This window comes from Apodemus sylvaticus, chromosome 16, assembly GCF_947179515.1.
Source record: "Apodemus sylvaticus chromosome 16, mApoSyl1.1, whole genome shotgun sequence".
Classification (NCBI taxonomy): Eukaryota; Metazoa; Chordata; class Mammalia; order Rodentia; family Muridae; genus Apodemus; species Apodemus sylvaticus.
In genome coordinates this window covers 48,512,771-48,535,180 of record NC_067487.1, presented here as the reverse complement: position 1 = coordinate 48,535,180, position 22,410 = coordinate 48,512,771, and the positions used below count along the sequence as shown (strand labels likewise).

General features: G+C 43.8%; 1 protein-coding gene and 1 long non-coding RNA gene across 2 annotated transcripts in view; one reads left to right on the top strand and one right to left on the bottom strand.

Moving 5' to 3' along the window:
- LOC127666546 (uncharacterized) overlaps positions 1-3,847 on the top strand; it is a 66,763-nt gene extending 62,916 nt beyond the window's left edge. Inside the window, exon 4 of the long non-coding RNA XR_007973677.1 lies at positions 3,545-3,847. This is a non-coding gene — a long non-coding RNA (uncharacterized LOC127666546). The remainder of the gene's footprint in view (positions 1-3,544) is intronic.
- The window catches only part of Gpbp1 (GC-rich promoter binding protein 1), a 722,682-nt gene that overhangs the window by 532,857 nt on the left and 167,415 nt on the right, over positions 1-22,410 (bottom strand). The gene's annotated exons all lie outside the window — the stretch shown is intronic.

Here is a 22,410-nt window from a genome sequence, read left to right as displayed (position 1 = left end):
CATTGCATTTATTCTTAAGAACTCTGAGTTGATTCTAATTTTTCATGTTAACCACAGAAACGCCACATGATCGAATCAGCGGATGTGGAACAACTTAATAAAACTCCCTGTTCTTAATGTAAACTCTTCAGGAAAGGCGAGAGGGAAATGCTTAGCTTGATGAGCAACATGTACAAAGAGGGACGGCGAATGTCCTGCTTCGTGGTAAAATGGTGGGTGCCCTGGGTGAGACTCCCCAGAACAGAGGCTGAGAAAGACAGTCTGAAGGGAGTCTCCTCTGGTAAAACTCATCTAAAAGGGAAGTCAGCAGCATCAGGAAGGACAGAGATGCAGAAGAGCTAAGTCCACAGGGCATTCTGAAATGGGGTGGCCCACATTCTGAAATGGGGTAGCGAAAGGGAACGCTCTGTTGGTACCCAGCCTAAAACAGCTATCCCATGTCACAACAAGCCTTTTAGGTGCCTACTATCAGTTGTTGGCTACAAGACACCTATTTATGTTTGTGCTGACATACCAGAATATATTAACAGACTGAATCTATAATGAAAAACAAACAAACAAGCAAGCAAAACTATCTGGCTTATGACTCTGGAGTCTGAGAAACCCAAGAGCCTAACATTGGCACCCGATGACTATTTCAAGTTGTATAACACCATGACAGAAGGTAGAAAGGCTAGGGAAGTTGGAAAAAAGAGAGCAGGAGAGAAGAACTTGCTTTGGTAACAAACACACATATGGAATAACTAGCCCACTCCTGTGAGCACCCCATCAATCCATTTGTGAGGGCAGAGCTCTCATAATCTAATCACCTCTTCTTTGTCCCCATCTCCCAACACTGGTTAAGACATCTTTAAGACAAGAGTGGTAGGAAATGTATTCAAACTATAGTGCTGCCTTTGGGAGCAAGACCTCCTACATAGTCTGTGGCTTACTGGCTTCAATTAGCTAGATGTCTTCACCAGGAGAGTGAATCTGTGAGCTCCTGTAGACGGGAAAGGGAGTCACCACTCCCAGTAATGGGGGTCTGGTACACACCACCACAGTCTGTGAACATGGCTTTCTATCTTATATACATAATTTATGTAGAATTAGAGAAATCTTTATTTTAACTATTTTTCTGATTTCTGTCTGTGTTCCTGCTTTAAGATTTTATCTGGTATCATATACCTCTTAACTTAAAACTTCCTTTAACTTTTTTTTTTTTTTATGTCTGTTGGCAATTGAACTTTTTTCTGACAAAAGTATTCTTATTTTGAAAAATACTTTCACTAGGAAAATGTTTTTCCTCCATGTTTTAAGGTACTGTTCCACTGTCTTTGTGGTGGTTTGACTGAGAATGGACCCATAGACCTCTAAGTTTATGTGTTTAGTTTCCAGCTAGTGAAACTGTTTGGAGAGGATTAGTAGGTGTGGCATTGTTGGAGTGGGTGTGGCTTTGTAGAAGGAGGTGTGTCACTGGGGGGTAAGGTTTTGATGTTTCAAAAGCCCATACCTGCCCTAGCTTTTCTGTGCCTGCTGCCTGTGGATTAGGAGATAACTCTTCCAGCTACTGTTCCAGCACCACGCTTGTCTCCTCTCTCCAATGGGTATCATCGATTTCAGCCTCCAACTAAATTTCTGATAGAAGAGTTGCCTTGGTTACAGTGCCTCTTTATAGCCATAGAACAATATCCAAGACAGTCTTCTAGCCTCCATATTAGTAACCTATTATCATTCTTAGCTTTGCTCATCGGTATACAATTCTTTCTTCTTTGTCTTTAATTTTAAGCCACTTGACTATAGCTGGTCTAGTCACGTGGGAGCTTATTCTAGTTTTTTTTTTTCTTTAGCTTTACTTTGTTCTTTGACTTGTTTGAGATCACTTGAGCATAATCTATTTCTTTCTGGAAAATAACCAGCTTTTATTTATTCAAATATTCCCGAGACCCTACATAAACATTAAAGCCAAGCTGATGTGCTCTGTCTCCTTCTTCAACTCTTTTCCTTGTGTTTCAGTTTGTGTAGCATGCACTGGTCCAGTTCCAAGGTCACAGGTCAATCCCCTACCTCAAGGTCACAGGTCAGCTCTATAACTGGCTTCTTGAATGTACTGATGATTTAGATGAAGGCACTTCTAATACCGTTACACTCTGTGTCATTATCTGTGTTGTTATTCCCCCCTACCATATACATTGCTCTACTTAAAGATCCTATTTTCCCTGACTACTGACTTTAAGTCATTAATCAATTGTTTTGCAGTTTTTCTCTATATGTTCCAATCTCTGGTTCATCTCTGAGTCTCGTTCTCTTGGATGTTTTTTCTTTTGCATTGTGGTTTCTTTTCAATATGTAAAAGAATGAAGACTGAAGTAAATAATTACTGGCTAAAAGTAGACTTGTGCTTTCTACTAGGCCAATCATCATGGAGACTATTGCTTTGGAATGGATTTGAAATCAGAAATTGAACTGTTTGATTTTTAACGTTGCCATGGCTATCACTAATAAATCATTGGCCTCAAATTTCTCTAATGTGATTTTGCGCTTAGGCTAAAGAATTGGTTAATGGAGGATTATTTTAAATGCTCCCTCTTCAACTTGGAGCCTTTCATGTGCTCTGTACCTCAGACAGGGCTACTACAGTCTCTGTACCATCAGTGCACTCATGATTCAAGTGGAGGCACAGAGGGGTTCCGCTTGTCCCATTTAGAGCCTTTGTCTTAGAGAATGCCGTGTTTCTGTATTTTAGAGATGATTTGAAAAGCATTTCTGTGCATAAAATATGTTCAATCAATCTGAAAAGTCTGCCAATAAACCTCTTCTACTAAGGTAAAGAGAAAGAACATTGAGATGCAGTCAACGGAAGGGCTGTGCAGATATCTGGAGAGTGCTGTCCTTCTGTTGCTTATGAGGCTGTTGTGGGTGGACAGTTTAGGGCAATGCTGCAACACTCCACCGGAAAATGTGGTATAAATGTCACTGTTGAGGTTATACAATATATCAGTCCTGGGCAGAGGAGTATTCTAGATCAGTGCTGGGTGCAGCGGGGAAAAGGGGGCAGTTCACTGATGGCTCTAACACACAGGGACATTTCTCCATACTCAGGTCAATTGATTTACAATTTACTTGCAAGGGTAGAAAATGAGAAAAATGGATGAAAAATAAGTACTGACCAGTTTTCACTTCTCTGCTGAGGTAAATCAATCTAAAATTGAAGTAATATCATTGACCACAAAGCATTATTATGACCTTAATCAAGACAATGTTTGTGGGGGTCTTTAAATAGAAATGGTACCCGAAAGGTCTGGCAATCGAAACCTATTCTTATTGATGTTATTATTATTATTTTGTAATTGGTCTGTTGATTTTTTTTTTTTTACTGGCCCTTATAATGGGGAAGTTTTTTTCTTTGTATAAACAACTCCTGCTGCAATAATCTGATTGGCTCTTTTGTGTAGCATGCAGACACGCTGTTCTCCTGGTTGTTTGACAATAAAACCTATTTAGTCCTCAGCACTCTTGCTTCCAAGTCAAGTAATTTAATTTTGTTCATTTTTTTTTCTTTTAGGTATGATACTTGCAGAAGCAACTTTTCAAAATTCTCGTCTTGCTCTGATCTTAGTCCTGAGGCAACTGAACGGAGCCATCACCACACGCTAATTAATGAATCCCAGGCGGTTCTAATTTGTCCAGACACAAAGGAGGCTGCCCACACACTTTCCCTGGAAAATGACAACTCTGCACTAGTTCATCCCCTACCCTAAGGGGCAGGAATGTCCTTGTACTGACCTCCCATGTAGGCTTTTAAAAATACACAGATGCAGAAGGACTCTAGCCTGTCTGTCTGTTTGTCTGTCTGCCTGACTCTCTGGTCACCTGACATTTTTATGTAGCTCCACCCACGCCCACTGTATCTTAGATTCTCCTCTTGTAAAGAGGACGTGATGGCTGCACAGAGAACTGCTGGAATTATTCATTCCAGAGCAGAAGCTATTGCACTGGTGTGCAGTGGGAGGATTATTAGATCCCTGACATACAGACAGGGCCCTTAGGTTCTGGAGTTTCCTCATGTTTAATTTAGATCCTAAGAGTGCACTTCGGCTGCTCTCCTGTGCATGCTTGCATGGGCTTTCCTTTGTCAATTATTTTCTTTGATAGGGAACAGTGTTTTTATTTCATTTAAGAAGGAAAGATACTATAGATACCTTTAATGAATTACAGAAGCAACGGCCGAGAACATTTAGTAAATAAAAACAGCTCTCAGGGCAGCTCTTGGTGAAGTTAAGAAACACCATAAGAAAAGAAAGGATGGAGAGAGAGAGGGAGAGAGAGAGAGAGAGAGAGAGAGAGAGAGAGAGAGAGAGAGAGAGAGAGAGAGAGGAAGAGGGGGGTATGCTCAATAGTAAAAACATTAAACAGTTTGCCATTATTTAATTTCTTCTCTCACCTTCATAAATTTCAATCCACAAATACAACTGGCCCACTGTTGTGGACAGTCATTTTCCAGAATAGGAAACAGAAAAGACACAAGACCTATGAGAATAATTGAAATCTGAGTCTTGATAAGATTAAAACAAAAAACCTACAATGACATCTACATATAGATCAGATTAATAAAAAATTAAAAGGTAGCTAATACCAATTATTGGCAATAATATGGAACAGTAGAGGGTCAAAATTGGCTTGAGGAATGATAACATGGTTCAATCACTGTGCAAAACAATTTGGCATCGACTAATTGTAGGCATCAACTGAATGTATACCTACAATATGGTCTAGCAATTTTTCTCCTATGTATCCCAGAGAAACTTCTATTCAAAAATCATTTTAAAAACATGTTCATAGAAACTTAATACTCTTATCAGTGAAAATCTATATATCCATCAATAGCAGGATCAAAAAAGGATAAGGATACAAAGACAATACTGAAAACAGTGAAAATGAGTGAATGCTCTATATTTCCTCAATCAGTCAAGCTACCTACATGTCTGAATATCTCTGTGTGCACACACATGCATGATGAATGATCTAGAATCAGAAAAGGAAATTATAGAGCCAAAGGCATAGGGTGCATCAAACAGGTATGGTCATAGACTAGAAATGCAGAGAAAAGACATACTGAACGACTCAACTTGGAAAAATGTCAGAGACAAGACCAAGGAAATGCCATATCTGGAGAATAAGGACCACTTAGCGTTGTGTTTTAAAAAACAAGAGAATGCTTAGCGGTACTTCACCAGAGGATGCCCTCTGGAGGCGGGAAAGTGACAGATCAGACAGGGTCATGCAGGGGTCAGAGCCATGGTGGGGTGCAGGGATGTCATTCTGTAATTCTTGAGATAGTATAACTTTATCATGCATGATTTAAAGATAATAAACATTTTTAAAAGTTAGACTAAAGAGTATAATAAATATGCTTACAATAATATTTTGCTGCAGCTACTGACAAAAGTAAACATGTGTTGCTAGAAAACTGAGGGTGAGATTAGCTGGAACAAATGAATCTTAGTTCAAATATGGGCTCCGGGCACTTGTCAGAAGCCCTGCATGCATCAAGAGAAACGATTTGGTAAGAGTATTTGTGAAAGCACAACATTCATCCTGGCTCAAATATAAAGCTGAAATAATTGTAAGGGAACACAGGTAGAATTTTAAAGTAGGATCCATGGCCAGGAGACAGACACTCATGCACATAGTCACGTAGACACGAAGTAGCAGCAGCTCGCACTAATGTTGCCTTTACAACAACTCAGCAATAAAAAACAATGAATTCATGAAATTCTTAGGCAAATGGTTGGAACTGGAAAATATCATCCTAAGTGAGGTAACCCAATCACAAAAGAATACACATAGAATGCATTCACTGATAAGTGGATATTAGTTAGCCCAGAAGCTCTGAATTCTCAAGACACAATTAGCATATCAAATGATACCCAAGAAGAGGGAAGGCGAGGGCCCTGGTCCAGGAAAGGCTTGATCCAGCATTGTAGGGGAGTACCAGGACAGAGAAATAGGAGGGGGTGGTGATTGGAAAATGGGCAGAGGGAAAAGGGCTTATGGGACCGATGGGGAGGGGGGAACCGGGAAAGGGGAAAGCATTCGGAATGTAAACAAAGAATATAGAAAATTTAAAAAAAATTTAAAAAACAACAAGCACCACTGTTGTTGAGCTCACTTTAACTCCTGATGGGGCAATGATTTCAACATAAAGCAAAATTATGATCATACAAAGGCCAGTACTTAAACAGCGTTCCTTCAGGGTGCTTGGCTTCTGTGGAAGATCATAACCGCGTCCCTGTGGGCTTCGTAGCAGCCCAGCACCTTTCCCATCATTCACTCCTACCAGGAGGTCTGGGCTCAAACTCGTTTCCCACGGGTAGGTGTGTAGCCTGACTGATAGATGAGAGACAAAGCGATCACTCATTTTCACTGTTTGCAGCATTGCATGTGTATCCCTAACCCTTTTTTATCCAGCTGTTGATGGCTATTAGGACTGCATATAGATTTTCACTAATAAGAATAATGTTTCTATGAGCATGTTTTATAGATATGAGCGCATTGAAAGCTTGGTCCTTGTCTATTGTATTCACTGTCTATCTAGCAAGAGTGTACCTGACACAAAACAGGCGCCCAATAATGAGTATTTGTAAAGTTCTTACATATACGATCGAATAAATGGGTATAGACTTGGCACGAAGTAGGTCTTTGAAATAGTATAGAAAAACAGAAACCTTAGAATCAAGTAACTCAAACTATTGACCACCTCACCACAAACAAAAATACTGAACAGCAGAGGAAAGGCAAACTGGCAAAAAGGGAAAAAAGATGTGAAAATGTTAGGCAAACTGTACAAGACCTGTGCAAGATCAAGCCAGTCAGCATTATAGCATGGAGAGAGGGAGGGGCTTGGGATTCCCTACCTCACCAGGTTCATGGCTTCTGAGAAATGAAGAGTCAGTTTTCTTAAGGGTGTGGTCCCTGTTCTCTGGTGGATGATGTTGTACCAGGAGTATATGTGCAGCACATACAAATCAAGCTCAGTGATATATAGATATAGATGATATAGATATAGACAGAGACAGAGAGAGATATATAGATATATAGATACATATAGAGACATAGATACATAGATAACATAGATACATAGATATATAAATACATAGATATATAGATGATATATAGATATATAGGTATATAGATATTTGCTATATAGATATATAGGTATATACATATAGATTATAACATACACACATATTTTTAAGCGGACACAAGGTTTGAAGGGTCAAGGAATTGTAGAGTGGATCTAGGAAGAGTTGGTGGGGAAGGTGAAACTGATTATAACTAAAGCACATTGTATTTATATATGTATGTATATATGTATATATGTATGTATGCATGCATATATGTGTGTATGTATATGTAAATTCTTAAACATGAACAAAATATACATCCAGTAAAGAGTTACTGTCCCTATTGACAGGTGGCTCTTACAAATCTATGAAAAACAAGCAAAGACTCTGTGCCTGTCAGCCCCACGCCTGCTCACAATCTACACAGTCTTGTCTGCAGCGTTGCCTTCACTGGGTTGGGATGGGTAGTTCCTGCTCAGAATCCTTATGTAGTTGCAGGCTGTTATTAATGAGGGTGCACACTCCCAGTGAAGGCTTCCGCCCTGGCCTGCAGCTGCTTCCGGGCGGTTCACTGCAAGCTACTTGTGGTTTCACTGAACTTCAGGTCTCACCCAGTGCAGAGACAAGGTCCCAGCAGAAGCATTCCACCAGGCAGAGTTTCAAAGGATCCTGGGGGAACGTGGGCAGATGGCATTAAGAAGGCAGCTCAGAAGTCACAGACACACTTTTGCCGTAGTTGTTGTCCAGTTAAGTGTACAGCTCAGATCCAAGGAGAGAATCAAATGCCCCTGCCTCAGTGCAGAGACAGCATATGGAGTACAGGAAGGAACAGAACTGGTGATGGCCATCCCTGTAGGCTGTCCCCTCTCCCAGCCACTGCTTGCTTTCACGCTGTGTGGGAGACATGAGTCGGATTTCACCTTCCAGGAAGGCACGCGTCTTTTGTGTATTTTCTAAAACCTACTCGGTGCTCGGTGGCTGTGTAATCTGTGCTTCATTTTTAAGTATTTCTTTCAAAACCAGCTTGTTTCTGGCAATCTGTAGAGATTTGCCTTTTGAAAATGAGTGACTTCGATGCAGATCTTCAGGCTCATCTGGTGGCTTCTAAGACGTGATGCACAGGGCACTTGTCTTCCATCTTTGAATTGTACCCCGCAGTTACTGAGTTACAGGAAACAGTGTCGTGATTGCTTGCTGTATGTGTGTGCATAATGGTGTGTATGTGATCACACGTGTTGGGGAGCCGAGTGCCACCGAGTTTTGGATTAGAAAGATGGCTTTGCATTTATTTGAATGCTTGAGAAGTCCAAAGGGTTCCTGTGTACAAGCCCTGCCTTGGCTAACTCCTGTTAGTATCTTGCTACAGAAGGTCATGCCAACTGCTTAATTACACGGAAAGTTATGAAACAGCCCGGGCAGCAGAACACTGATCAGCTGTGGGTTCCTAAAGGAAAATAAACCCTTCTTGAAGCAAGGATGGCTGTGAGCCACCAGGCGTGTCTGTCCGTCCAGGCCTGCATGTATAGCTCCCTTGTATAAAAAGGGGTGCCCATAGCCGGGCAAAGTCCTGGATTCACCTTTCTAACAGAGCTATGGGTCATAGCACAATAGAACCATTTTAATCAGAGTGAGATTATATCGGAGCACTTCTAGTCAGACTTTTCCTTTCATTGAGTGTAAACAATTAAACCTCTCTGTGGAGGTTTTCCTGCTCATCCCACAGCATACCGCAAAACAGCCGTGCGGGACCCTGAACCGGGCATTATCAAAGAGATTCTGCTCATGTGGTTTCAGATCCTCCAGACTTACCTGTCCTTCGACCGTCACCTTCCAGGGGAAATAATTGCAAGTAATGAGTTTATGGAGGAGAGGGCTCTTCTGGTTCCGTCTGTCAGGTGCCTGCCTGGTTTAGCTTCACTCTCACCTTAAAAGCAATCAGATTTTGGACTTTTACACATTTGCTTTGTTTTATCCACCTTCACGGAGAAGATGCCAAAGGAGGCCTTTGGGAAATTAGAGGTTGAGGGGAAAACAGAGCTCTTGAGAAAGAGAGAATTTTCTGTGCTGAAGAGCTCTTTTTCACAGGAGCAAGCCGGATCCTCTCTAAATCTCGCTTCTACAGGAAGCAGCTTGCCCACTGACGAGGGGTGGGGCTCACTCTGATTTCTCTGAAAGCATTTGGAGAAGGAAAAAGCCAGGCTCCAATGCCAAAAGAGGACTTTAACCCTCCACTAGCAGAGCCCAAGGTCAACCAAAGGTCACAGAAGCAGTGCTGAAACTGGAGGGCTGGCGAGCTCTCTCCGGGCTGCCTCTGATACTGCTGAAATCAATAGCTGAAATCCAGGCCCTAAAGGGCTCGCTTGTTGGTTCTGAGGCTGGTGATGGAGTGGTTCGAAGTGCCCATCAGGGTGCAGAGTAGCCTCTGATAGAGACTCCAGCTCCCACGGCTGCCCCGCCCCTTCTTGAAACCTAATTTAGACCATATCAGAGTTTTCATAAAGACATTCCTGATACCATTGTGCTGTAAATCCTGTCTGATCCGACCTTCAAATACTTATGCAAACTGAAATATGTCTGGAAAGAAGTCAAAACAAAACAAAACAAATATGCCACGCCATCTCTTTGCAGCAGGCCCCTCCCTCCTCATTTGCATTTCAGCTCAGACCTCTCCAACCGGCTCCCAACTGTTTAGGCCAGTTAATTAGTTATAATTGCAGCGACTGTTTCTCTGAACGCACTGATGGCCTTATGTCTGGAAGCCAGCTTAGCCCGGAGTTTTCAGCATGTGTGAACTGCGTTGGTAGCATTATTTTTGTGAAAACTCATTACAGATAAGTGCAGTTCGTTTAGTCTCCGCCAAGACCTGCTGTAGGAATTATTCGCTTCCTTCAAACATCTACAGGTTGTTGTGTTCTGTAACCTCCGCCTCTGCCTTCGCTCTGTCATCACAGTGGGCTGTTTCCCCCCAGGAGCATTTTGGGTGAAGCGCTCTAACTCGGTTTCGGATGCAGCGTGCTAACGATAATTTGCGTCACTTGCAAGTTGTAGCAACACCAAGATATCGTGGTCTATCTTTTGGCTTGTGACACTGTGTAATTAGAGAGTGGAAAGTGGGAGAGTAAAGTGACTGTGAACTCATATTACAGTCCTGAAACCAAAGGGAAGAGGAAGTGACTGTTTCTGCTGAGGATGGACTGCTCTTTTACTGCTACAAAGGAACCTTGCAATCTTCCAGATTTAAAGGGGAAATAAATGGTCCTTGTTCTCACAAGGTTTGCCTGGCTAGATTATTAGTGGTTTTGATCCATCTGACATGGATTGAATACTGTCAGAGAGTGGCATGGAGAGAGGTGAGCACAGTGGTCAGAACCAGAGACCCCGCGTGTATTGTGGGGTTTGCATCCAAATATCACACTTCACTGGGGGGGTGGGGGTGGTTATTCAGTCTTGTGAGGAAGGCAAGGGTGTGTATCCATTAGTCCACTCAGCAGATGAGGAAGTGGGAGCTCGGAGAGGTTAATCCTCTCACTGGCCTGTGGTCCCAAAGCCTTGGACAGCCGTGGTCAGGAAGGAAGGAAGGAAGGATCTGACCCCACTTCGTCAGTCTTCCCTCCATCTTCAAGACTGAAGAGTGAGGAACTAAGACACCTAGAAAGATGTCGGTAAAAACAAAATGCCCTCTTCTGGTGTGTCTGGGGCAGGCAGCTACAGTGTACTCATATACATGGAATAAATAAATCTAAACAAAACAGAGCACACCAAAACACAATGACAGCCATAGTCACATCTCACGGATCCGGTGAGGCCCGCTTACACCAGGACTGGATATTCTGGTGAGAAATGCAAACAAATAAGGAGGTGTTTGTGATAATAGGAATTTGCTTGGCTCAAGAACAGAGCCATGTGGGCTGGAGAGATGGCTCAGCAAGTAGAGACACTTCCCGTGAAGGCCTGACCACCTGAGTCCGATCCCTGGATCCCACAGTGGAAGAATGTGTGTGTGTATCATCCTTATAAAAGGATATTATATATTATATTTATGTGTGTAGGGGTGTGTATTATCCTTATATAAAAGAGTATATATGACCATATATATACCCTTATATATATATTTGACCATATATGACCATAAAGATGCACACACATGTGTGTATATGTATGTGTATGTATAAAGTAATGTCCATATGTATGTATAATGTGTATGTATATGTATGTATATATATGTGTATATGTATGTATGTGTATGTATATGTATGTGTGTGTATATGTAATGTGTACGTACATGTATGTACACACACACACACACACACACACACACACACGACTGGGACTACATAGAAATATGAGCTGCTGTTACTATTGTTCTATCCACAGAGCTGACCTTTCTTGTGTACTATACGAGGAGGACAGCGGCGCCAGGCCTGTGAGGCTTCTTCAGTAGGAATGCCAAGAAGAGAGCAGGAGGGACTAAAGCAAGAGCTGTGGGCACGGGGCAGCTTTAAACCTGTCAGGCCAAAGCAATGATGGGGATGGCTGCTCTGTGACCAGAAGCAGGGCTGGACTTCTAGGAATGTCACCAACTCGGTCATCAGATGGAGCCCCACTCTTTGCGGTTTCTAGCTGTGGGACAAATTCTCTACTGCTGCCACCACCATCTTGGAATTCTCTTCTCTTTTCAAATAGCAGGCCCTGCCTTTGCAGTTTGCACCTTCTAACAGTGTGGTGTGTCCTGACCAGGTAGTTTATTTTGTTTATGCAACTTTAGAGTAAGTTAGTGTTAGGAGAATAATTTGAGCAATAGACAAGGTGAGGAATTATGGGTATTAAACTGGCGAACTTCTGGAGAAGGCAAGAGAGAAAAAGAAATATTTTCCTTATATATCAGCTGACTTTTAAAAAATTCCTTAATTCGGTAGAAAAATAGGAGGTAAAGTACAGTGAGCTCTCAATCCTTGGATCTGTTCACGTTAAAACGTGCAGGAAGAGGAGAAAAGCTTTGTGTTCATTTATTGTTTGTTAATTTATTGTTTGTTGGATGTTCAGACATGAATAGCTCAGGTCTCTTGAGTTTCTGAGCACATCAGGGGAGTTGCATAGGCTAATATTACTACAAATATTACAACAGTCATTTAATATTACTACAGAGTAAGCCTTTTGATCAAGGTACAAATAAAGTTTTACAAATTTATTCAGATTTGGGGGTTCCTGGGGAGAGGGAAGCTGTTCTTTTATTTTCAATTAAAACAGAGCGCTTTCTGTTTGAAAACTTTAAGGGTTTGTTGATGGCAGCGACAAACGTGATGAAGATGATGATGGTGGTGGTGATGATGATGATGACAACGATGATGACTAATGATGACTTAAAGAGCTCCTAAGCGGAATGGTAGAAGGTGCTTGCTGAGTGTTGCTGTGAGCCAGGCACAGTTAAGTGAGCCTTAAAACCCTCCCGATGTGAGAGCCCCAGGATCCTAAACACGAAGAACTAAGAAAGGGAGGAATACAAAGTGCAAGGATTTGCCCCAAGATGTATCAGCTGGTGTTGGTCTTGAACCGGCAGCCTGGCCCCCTTATCTAATCCCTTCCCTGAGCGGGTTTGCTTCTCAGGATCCTCCAGAGGACGCTGCTGCCCCACCCCCAAAGATGAAAAAAGGTTTCCTATGGTTTCAGCTCTCTAGGCTGACCTTTCCAGCTGCCTGTGCCCTCGGGATGGGGTTGGGGGAGGTGGGGGGGTAGGGGGTGGGGCCTGGGGTAGGGGGGGGGGGCCTGGGGTAGGGGGTGGGGCCTGGGGTAGGAGGTGGGGCCTGGGGTAGGAGGGGCTGTAAACTTGGGTGTTAGCTGATGTGGACTCTGGAGATGATTGGAAGAAGGTGAGCCAGGATGAATAGAAATGTGAGACGCCATTGTGACCGCCCCTCCACAAAGCCGCCTTCCTGGTGCAGAGTGAGAAACTGTGGCGGGCCTGTCAGGGCTCTCCAATGCGGAGGCAGGAATCAGCATTTGCATCTAAATTGCTGTGACCCACCAAAACAGTATCGGAGCCTCCCGACTCCCCACCCCCAGCATCTATCATCCGCATCTGTGTTAGAGCGGTGAGCTTGGTGGTCCAGGGCTTTTTTAAAAATCAGGTACTGCCCTTTAACTGTGTGGACAGAGCAGGTCTACTGAGTTTTCTGTTGACTATTGCTTTGCCCTGTAGTTCAAGCAGGTTCTATACAAAGTAACAGGTACTGCATTCCGCACAGTTTCATTTTAGGCTTATCTTCCCCGTTCCCTGTACTTTGATGCTGAACTTTCAGGAGGTAGTTAGCGTGTAAGGTGCGTGCCTTCAAGTGGCCCGTTCACTCAGTCTCTTCAGGCAACTGGCAGTCAACAGAGATTTTTAACCACGAAGGGGGAGAAGGTAAACAAATTTGAATCAATGTCGATGACGAATGTCCTTGAGTGCAGGCTCTGTAGAACGCCTAAGGAGACACTGGCTCTCCCTTCTGAGGTTTGTAGCAGCTAAAATGGAGGTGTTTTCTGGGGTGGCTGGGTGCCATTTCACCTAGTAACTCAAGCCTGCAACTTGTAATCCTCCTGAAGGACAATCCCGTCTCCTCCTAGAGATCAGTTTGTTTACTGTACAAAGTAATAGGGTGAACATTTTGCTAAAACTAACAATTTGTTTTGGTTGAGGTTTCTGGAAGCAGACCCTGAGAGAAGGGTTTCTAGGCAAGTGATTCAGTAGCAAAGCATTCTGGGAAGAAACAGTTAAGACATTGGGATGCTAGACAGTACAGGGGAGAAATGATGGGAAACATTTCAAAAGAATGATGGGAAATCTCAGCTAAGTGCCATTGGTCGATGAATTTGCAGACAGTTATGAAATCGACTTTGCGCTGTAGCCTGGGTCACCTCAGCGGAGACAAGAGGCTAGGTTTCCATCACACTGTACTGTGATTTGGCGATGATTGTTAATTCAACCGGGTGACAAGAAGACCATTACCACAGTTTGAGTTTAAACCAAATTTGAAGCAAGCTTTATTAAATACTGGCCAGAATGATGGGCTCTTGTCAGACCCATCCCATTCCCAGGGAATGCTCTCAAATTGTGTGAGCCAGGTGTTTATGAAGGTGACACCCACAGGGTGTGTTCTTCCCACCTGCATCCAATCCGGGCAAGCATGTGCCAGACATACTTCCTGCCTATGCTCCACCTACCCCCCTGCCCACTGAGACCAAGTACATCCCGTGCAGCTGGGGCAACCAACCTTGTTTACAGCAGTGAGAACATGCGGCTTGCTCTCTTACATGAACAACAGCCCCCAGCCTTCTAGAACACTATTTGTCCTTGGGCAAGGGGGGCTTGCAGGTTAGAGGCAGTTTTGCTTCATAGATCTCGTCGGCACAGTAATGAAAACTTAAAGCATAACTTTGGTCGTCATGCGACATCTGCTTGCTGTGAATGCAGAGCCCCAGGTGTTTCCTGCATCGAGTGTTCCTGGCCCACACAGCCCTGAAACTCAGGGCCAGTTATTTCAGGTTTCTGTAAGGAGCTAGCATCAATTATTGACCGAAACTGCCATGATGACTCTACTGTGTAGTTCTTCTTCTGGTTTTGGAGAGGGCGGGTCCCTCAGCACAAGGGACCAATGAGAAGGTCCTGCACAAGCTGATCTATTTATTTCATGAACACTGAGTGTGCTCAAAATGCTGGGGTCCAATTAGAATGTGTATATAGGAATGTGTGTTAGATAACAATGCCATCTCTTAAGTACCTAGGCTGACTAGAGGGTAAAGAAGTTTGCTACCAAGCCTGAAAAGCTGAGTTTATTCCCAGCACCTATGCGGCAGAAGGAGAGGCCCGCCTCCCGCAAGATGGCCTCTGGGTGTGTGTGCATGTGCCTGTGTATGTGTATGTATGTGTGTGTGTGCCTGTGTGTGTGTGTGCCTGTATGTGTGTGTGCCTGTGAGTGTACCTCTGTGTGTGTGCACCTTTGTGTGTGTGTCTGTGTTTGTGTGTGTACCTATGTGTGTAGACATGTGTGTATGCCTATGTGTGTATATATGTGTGTGTGTGCCTGTGTATGTGTGCCTGTGTGTGTGCCTGTATGTGTGTGCGCCTGTATGTGTATGTATGTGTGTGCCTGTGTGTGTATGTGTGTGTATGTGTGTATATGTGTGTGTATGAGTGTATATGTGTGTGTGTGAGTGTGTGTTTAATGAATATTTTTCAGACAATATATTTTGATCATGTTTTCCCCCTCTCCCAACTCCTCCCAGAGTCTCCACACCTCCTTACCTACCCAACTTTCTTTTCTCTCTCTTTTAAAAAGAGACCAAAAAAAAAAAAACCCAAAATTGTAAAACAAAACTAAAATCCCCAAGAAACATACAATACCCTCCCACAAAAACAAAATAAAAACAAACAGGCAAAAAACAAATAAGACAAAAATGCCAACACAAAGCAGAATGAAACAAAATGTACATAAAAATACAGATGAGGGTTGTTTTGTGCTGGTCAACAACTCCTGGACACACACACACACACACAGATTTTTTTTTCAGTGTAGAAACTAAAAATAATAATCAACATCACCAAGTGTGACTATGGGCAGGAACCGAATGAACTGTGTGGTTTACAAACAATGCCTCCTGCTCAACTCTTGACAGCCTTATGAGGTAGGTAGTAATACTTCTTTCTTGTTTTAAAATGGGTAAACTGAGCCCCTTTTTCCAAACCCTACCTCAGTGTTCAGAACAGATTTAGGGAAATCTGACAGACCAGCCTCACTACTACCTCTCACAAAGTCCCAGCCTTTATCAGAGTGTGTTCCAAGATGGGACAGGCCAGTGCACTGGAATGGGAGGGGCTCGGGCCAGTAGGCATTCTCCCAGGCCTCTTCCATTTGTGTGGTTTGTGGCAAAGTCCTCAGACTTGACCATGAGCTGATCTGCCAGGTGGAGGAGGCCGATTCTTAACCTTTTCAGGGTTGTCATGTTCTGACGTAATGGCCCATAAGCAGCTCGTGTGCTCTCCACTACCTCCCCACCCCCACCCCCGTACATCACACATGTTATTGACTTCTTTCCCCATAATGTTTGGAGGGCACAGAAAAGAAGATAGACCACACCTGGTTTTCAAATGTCAGTGATCAGAGAGTTTCTCTTTGTGGAGGAAAGACAAACTCCAGTGTCCTAGGACCTGTCTGTATTAGGAATTGAACTGTGGGGTTGTCAAGATGCACCAGGTGGGTGGTTACACTGCAGCCTTGGCTGTACTGTCAAGACCTCACATTTCTCCTTGAGCTGGACTTTGGTATGTTTTTCTCTTCCAGAGAGAATTCAGTTTTCCCCAGAGCCTCACTATACTCATAGTCATTAGACTGACTGGTTATATAGAAACATCTCCTTTGAGTAGAGGGGTTGTGTTGATGGCGGGGGCGGGGGGAGCAACCAGTACTCCAGAATTGCTTTGTAGGAGATAGGAGAGGACCCCAGAGTATCCCCTCCCAGTGTTCTTGGCTGTGGGAACAATGGCAGAAGTGGGGGGTTCTAGCCTGTCACTACAGTACAGATCCACACAGCCCTGCCCCTCAACAATGCTCCTTAACCTCTCCTTTTAGAGAAGATGGCAGGCCAGAGCATGCTAGTAGATGAACTCGAGTGACCTGGAGTTGTTGCTTCTGGTCTGGGGTGGGTCTCAACCATTGAAAGAGTCAGGGAAACAAGGTCTTGATGGGAAGAACAAAATCCTTCCCTCTCCTTCTTTCGCTTCTCCATCTACCATTCACCGGAATGGGGTGTAGGAGTAGAGTCCCAGCCATGAGTTGGGGAGCCATGATGTGACAGAAGGGCAGCCTTCTGTCGCCCACACGGCTCACCCTTCCCCCTGCCCCTTTGTCCACGCCTCTTTTCTTCCTTCCCCACATCTCAAGTTGGTTCACAGAACTTCTTCCAGATCTAAGAAACGAATTGTGAAATATCTTTGTGATTATAGTTTATACATTTAATTAGAAGCTGGGAATTAAGCCTCCAAATGCCACACGATGAAAGCCAGAGTCTCCCAACACTACCCTGGCTTTCTATGAATGTGGGCTGAGTCACCCGTCTGTCTGTCTTCCGCCCTCACCCCCTGCACCGCAGCCCTTGTCTTTCCTGCTGGAGTCATCCACTTTCCACACCTGGATTTAGAAAACTGCTGAGCTCTCACTGTCCTCATCCCACTACTGAGGCAAAGCCTCGAAGAGTAGCTGTCTTGTGGGGCAGCGGGAAAGGCCGTGCTCCTTAGGGGAGTTAGGGGAACTCACACATCAGTCGTCAGTTTCTCTACATGGGAACAGGCTACAAAACCCTGATCAAAAAAGCAGTAGAAGAAATATTTTGCTCCTGTGACACGGTTATAAGGGTGTCTCTAATGAGCAATGGTGAAAATGTTGTTCATTTCCTTTTGTGGACTGAGATAAAGATGGTCGCCATTTTCTTGCCTGTTTCTAGCTTTAGGGCCCTATGAAGCAATAGTTATTTCCTTGCTTTTGCTGGAAAGTGGATATTTGTCGATTTAGTGTATGTTGGGAATATTTTGGCACTAGAAAAGCACACAGATAGTCTGTCACCTCTGGTCAGAATCCTTCTCATCTCCTCTAGCTCTCACAGCTGATGGAAGCCATGGTGATTTACATAGTTTCCCTGTCTTTACACAGGTTTTTCTTTCTACATGTTTCCTGTATTATATCAAAGACATGTGACACTTGAGAACATGGCTCAGTTGACAGAACCCTTTGTAAGCCTGGTACCTGAGTTTGATCTTGCACCCATGGAAAACGTATGTGTACAGCAGTGCACTGGGGGTGTAGGTAGAGGACGATCCCTGGGGTTGGGTGGCCAGTCAGACTAGCCAAAAGTATGAGGTCCAGATTCAATGAGTGGCTCTGACATAATAGATAAGGTTGAAGGAGATGGAAGAAGACATCTATGGTTGAAATGTTGATCTCTGTTTTCCACACACACACACACACACACACATATACACACATATGTATATATATACATATATGTGGAAATATGTATACATATATGTGGAAATATGTATACATATATGTGGAAATATATGTACACACATGGGCAAGCACATACATGTTCTGAATAATAAAGGACTTTGCCTTTCGTGCCTTTATATTTGCCTGATTCTAGTCTGCTCTATAATGTATGGTAAGTACTAGATGCCTGTGATGTTAAATTGTGGAAGGCCATTCACAGAGGACAACCCTGTTCAACTATAGACTGAGAAACTCCGGCCTGTTTGCGTGAGGGCATTCCTGGCCATTGGTGTGAGTTAAGACTATCAGTAAGAACAGGGCTTCTGATTGTACTCCTCAAAGGAAGCGAGCTGGAGAGATGGAGGAGAAGGGAAGAGCATTCTGTGGCTAAGCCTGTGACAGAGCAAAGCTCTGCCGACAACTGGGCACTGAGGATGGTTCCTTGAAAAGCCTAAAGCAACTATGGCAAAGGGCAAACCTTCAGCAGCACGTGAGGGACCATGATGGCCATAGCCACCAATGCCTCAGACAATCCAGATGAGTTTGTGGGAGGGGTTCTGTAAGATGGAAGAATATCCAGGTCACGGCCACCAAGATCTTCAGAAGGGAAGGTGGTTATGATCTGCACTGAGAGAACTTGGCTACAACGGGTACATCCTAGAGGAGAGCCAGGGGCGGGAATGGAGCTGAGCCAACGTAGCCCATAAGGAATGCAGTGTCAGGCTTGGTCTAAAGCCCTAGGGATTTATGACTTACCTGCTTTTAGCAGCTTTATATTAAATTCTTAGTAAAGGCATGTGTGTGCACACCTGTGGAGAGGGTCCACATGGGAGCTTCTTGTTCAGCTGAGACACAGACCAGAACCCCAGCAAACCCATTTCCTTCCTTTGCAGGTAACTGACAACACGGAGTTTTGGTACACCCTCAGCCTTGAATTTGGCTTGAGAGTTGAATGCAAATTCAGAATTCTGTAGTCATGTCACGCATGGTGGTGAGATGGCTCAGTGGGTGGAGGTGCCTTCCACCAAGCTTAATATTACCTGAGTTTGATTCCCAGCACCCACATGATAGAGAGAATTGACTCCATCAAGCAAGCTGACTTCCATACATATGCCATGGCATCCTCTCTCTCTCTCTCTCTCTCTCTCTCTCTCTCTCTCTCTCTCTCTTCTTAAAAATTTAAAAAGAAATTGTATGTTCAGAGAGGAGGGACGAGGGAAACTTCTTATGATTGGGGTCTATGGTAAATCACTGTAGGATTTATCTACTGATATTACATAAGGAGACACACTGAGTAATTGTAGCCACCAACATGGGAAGTTGGACCCTGCTGTGCCGGTGCATGTCTATAGTTCCAGAACTCAAGAGGCAGAGATGGACAGATCATGAGTTTATTCCAGGCATGAGAGGACAGCCTGGGTTATATATGAAGATCCTGTCTCAACACCTCCCAATCATCCCTCAAAAAATTCAACCCAACCCAACCCAACCAAACCAAACCAAAATCCAAGTATAATCTAAATCCAGTTTTCCCACCAGCAGTGATGGCAGCCATTTTAGTTTTTTTTTTTTTTTTTTCCTGATGGGATGATGGAATCCCTGGGGAGTCTCATTTGTCAACCCTGTGTTCTGGGTACCAGGCCCACACACAGGCTTAGAATACACCCTGCCCTGTGAAGAAAGCCAGCCTGCTTTTTTTTTTTCTGTGCTAAATTTTAGAGGATTTAGGAGATGTGAGTTTCTGGGTGGGGTTACTGTTTATGTCTCAGGTGGTATTGCTGTTAGGAATCTAGTGGCTATCCCTGGAAACCACAATTATCATAATATTCATATTTGCATAATGATTTGCAATCTGGAAAGATATCTTGCATGTTCAATTTCAACTTAATTGCTAGAGCAGTCCTGTGGAATAGATATCCTTATCCCTAATTTATATAGGACTGAAGTGGAGGCAAGTCCCAAACTCTCATGACTCTCCTAATTCAGAAGTCTTAGTATCATCCCAGATCTTTCAGAAGACTGCGAACCCCTCTGTGGGCAGAGCTTATGTTGGGTACCTCAAGGCCCCTTCTTCCTTGCTCCCAAAGCTGCTAGTATGATCGCAGTCACACATTAGACAGTGATGCAGGATTGTTGAGGGAAATGCAAACCCTTGTCTGTGAAGATGGCTCATCTCATGGAGTGCTGCCATGAGGACCTGAGTTTGACCCCCAGAACCCGTGTTTATAAAAAGGGCCAGGTGTGGTGGGAAGCAGTTTAAATTCAGTGCAGGAGAAGCAGAGGTAGGCAAATCTCTGGGCTCCCTGACCAACCAGCCTAGCCTTCTTGTGAGCTCCAGACCAGTGATAGATCTTGTCTTTTAAAAAAAGTGACAAACAGTACTCAAGGATGTCTTTTACCTCCACACATGTGTACAAAATGCACGTGTACTGGCACATGTGTATTTGTACACGCATGTGCACACATATGTCTAAAATCTCCCTCACAGGAAAAAAAAACAAGGAGAAACTCATCTTATTTCCATACTACCAGACTTTAAAGATCCCTAGGACAATTCATCCTATATTGGTCTCACCTCCATCCTATGTAGAATTACACTTACATATCTGTTAGGATACATTTCACAAGAGTTCTGGGCCATTTCTGGGTGCACAGTAGCCTGAAAGATGACAGCACTGAATTTGAAAGGCTGTTTCCTTGTTTAGAGCCTATCAGTCTCATGACAACTTTGAGAAGTCCCCTGGAGAGTGTGGACTTTGTGACTACTCCAGAGACAAGCCAATCAGATTTAAAACCCTTTTAATGAGTTTCAGAAAGCCAAGGAGGAGGGAGGGGTGGGAGAGAGGGGATGGGAGCACTATCTTCTCGTAACCACCACTACAGAGATAGGTCTAGTACTCATCTCCAATTCAAGACCCAGGAAAAACATTCCTTTGGGTCTCATCTTCTGGAATCATCCTCAGAAGACGACCATTTACAATAGACTAAAATGAGCGCTTATTTCAACCACAGTTGCTCAACCTAAGAGATCGGTGTAACCTTAGACAGGTGACATTGGACGACTTTGTCTCTTGTAGCACGTGAATTTTAGTTTCTCTCAAAGGTCAACAGGCAGGATGCCGAAAGCTTGTCTAGATGCTCACTGACCTGAGCCATCTAACTAGCATTCAGCAAGCACAAAATCTATTTCAGTTCAGCCCCTGCTCCCATTCTGCCCTGTCAGCAGGGAAGAAAGGGGACAATTATTTGGTGATAATTACTCTGACGGCAGTAGTCTCTGGCAGCTGCTAGAGAAAGCGGTAATTGCCTCCTACCACCCCCTAACCTTTCCGAATAGCTCTGAAAGCTTGATAAGAGGGACCGAGGATCTGTGAACGGCCTCGAAATAACTCTCTGTCCACTTCCATCACTCAAGCGTTCATTAAACACAATTCATACCTCTTCAGAAACTTGAGATGATGCACGATAAGGAGGTTTGTAAATGAGGGGCAGGGCCGTACAAACGTCACACACTGCTGTCCCTGGTTCAGCCTGCCTCAGCTCTCCTCAGCATCTCCTCAGCATCTCCTCGTGAGTTAGGAGTCTCTCAGGTCTGCCGCCCTGCCAGCCTGCTCTTTCTTCCCTGGGGCGGGGTGGGGGTGTGAGGGCCATTGGAGAAGGAGCAGGTTTTTCTTCTGGGAACTTTGAGAGAGGACTTTGGACTGGAAGATATGTCTGGAAATATGGACAATAAAGTAGACACAAATGGTGTTTCTGACTGGCCATCTTGCTTGTTAACATCTTTCAACACATGGCAATGAACACTGTAGAAAGGAAGAAGGTATTACAGGCCTTCTAAAGAAGTTTCCTTCCTTCCTTCCTTCCTTCCTTCCTTCCTTCCTTCCTTCCTTCCTTCCTTCCTCCCTTCCTCCCTCCCTCCCTCCCCCCTCTCTCTCTGTTTCTTTGTGTTCCTTTTTTTTCCCTTTTTGGTGTTTGTTTGTTTTCAGTCTTAGCTACAGCCTTTTGCATTATTTAACTTCCCTCTCCATAGGAGGATTTGAAGGTAGAAAGATGTGCATATGGTTGAACAGTATGATTTTCTGGCTGTTCTCAGAGAGGCAGGGAAAATGGGGGCAAGCACATATAGTTCAAGGAAGACTGCTGACCACATAGCTGGTTCCCTTTCACACTATAAATATGTGTTTCACCTCATACTCATCACACAAAGGCTCTGGATGCATTAAAATAAAAGAAATATGATAAAAAAGTGTTCTACTATGGAAACGTTTCTATCCGTCTTAAACTAG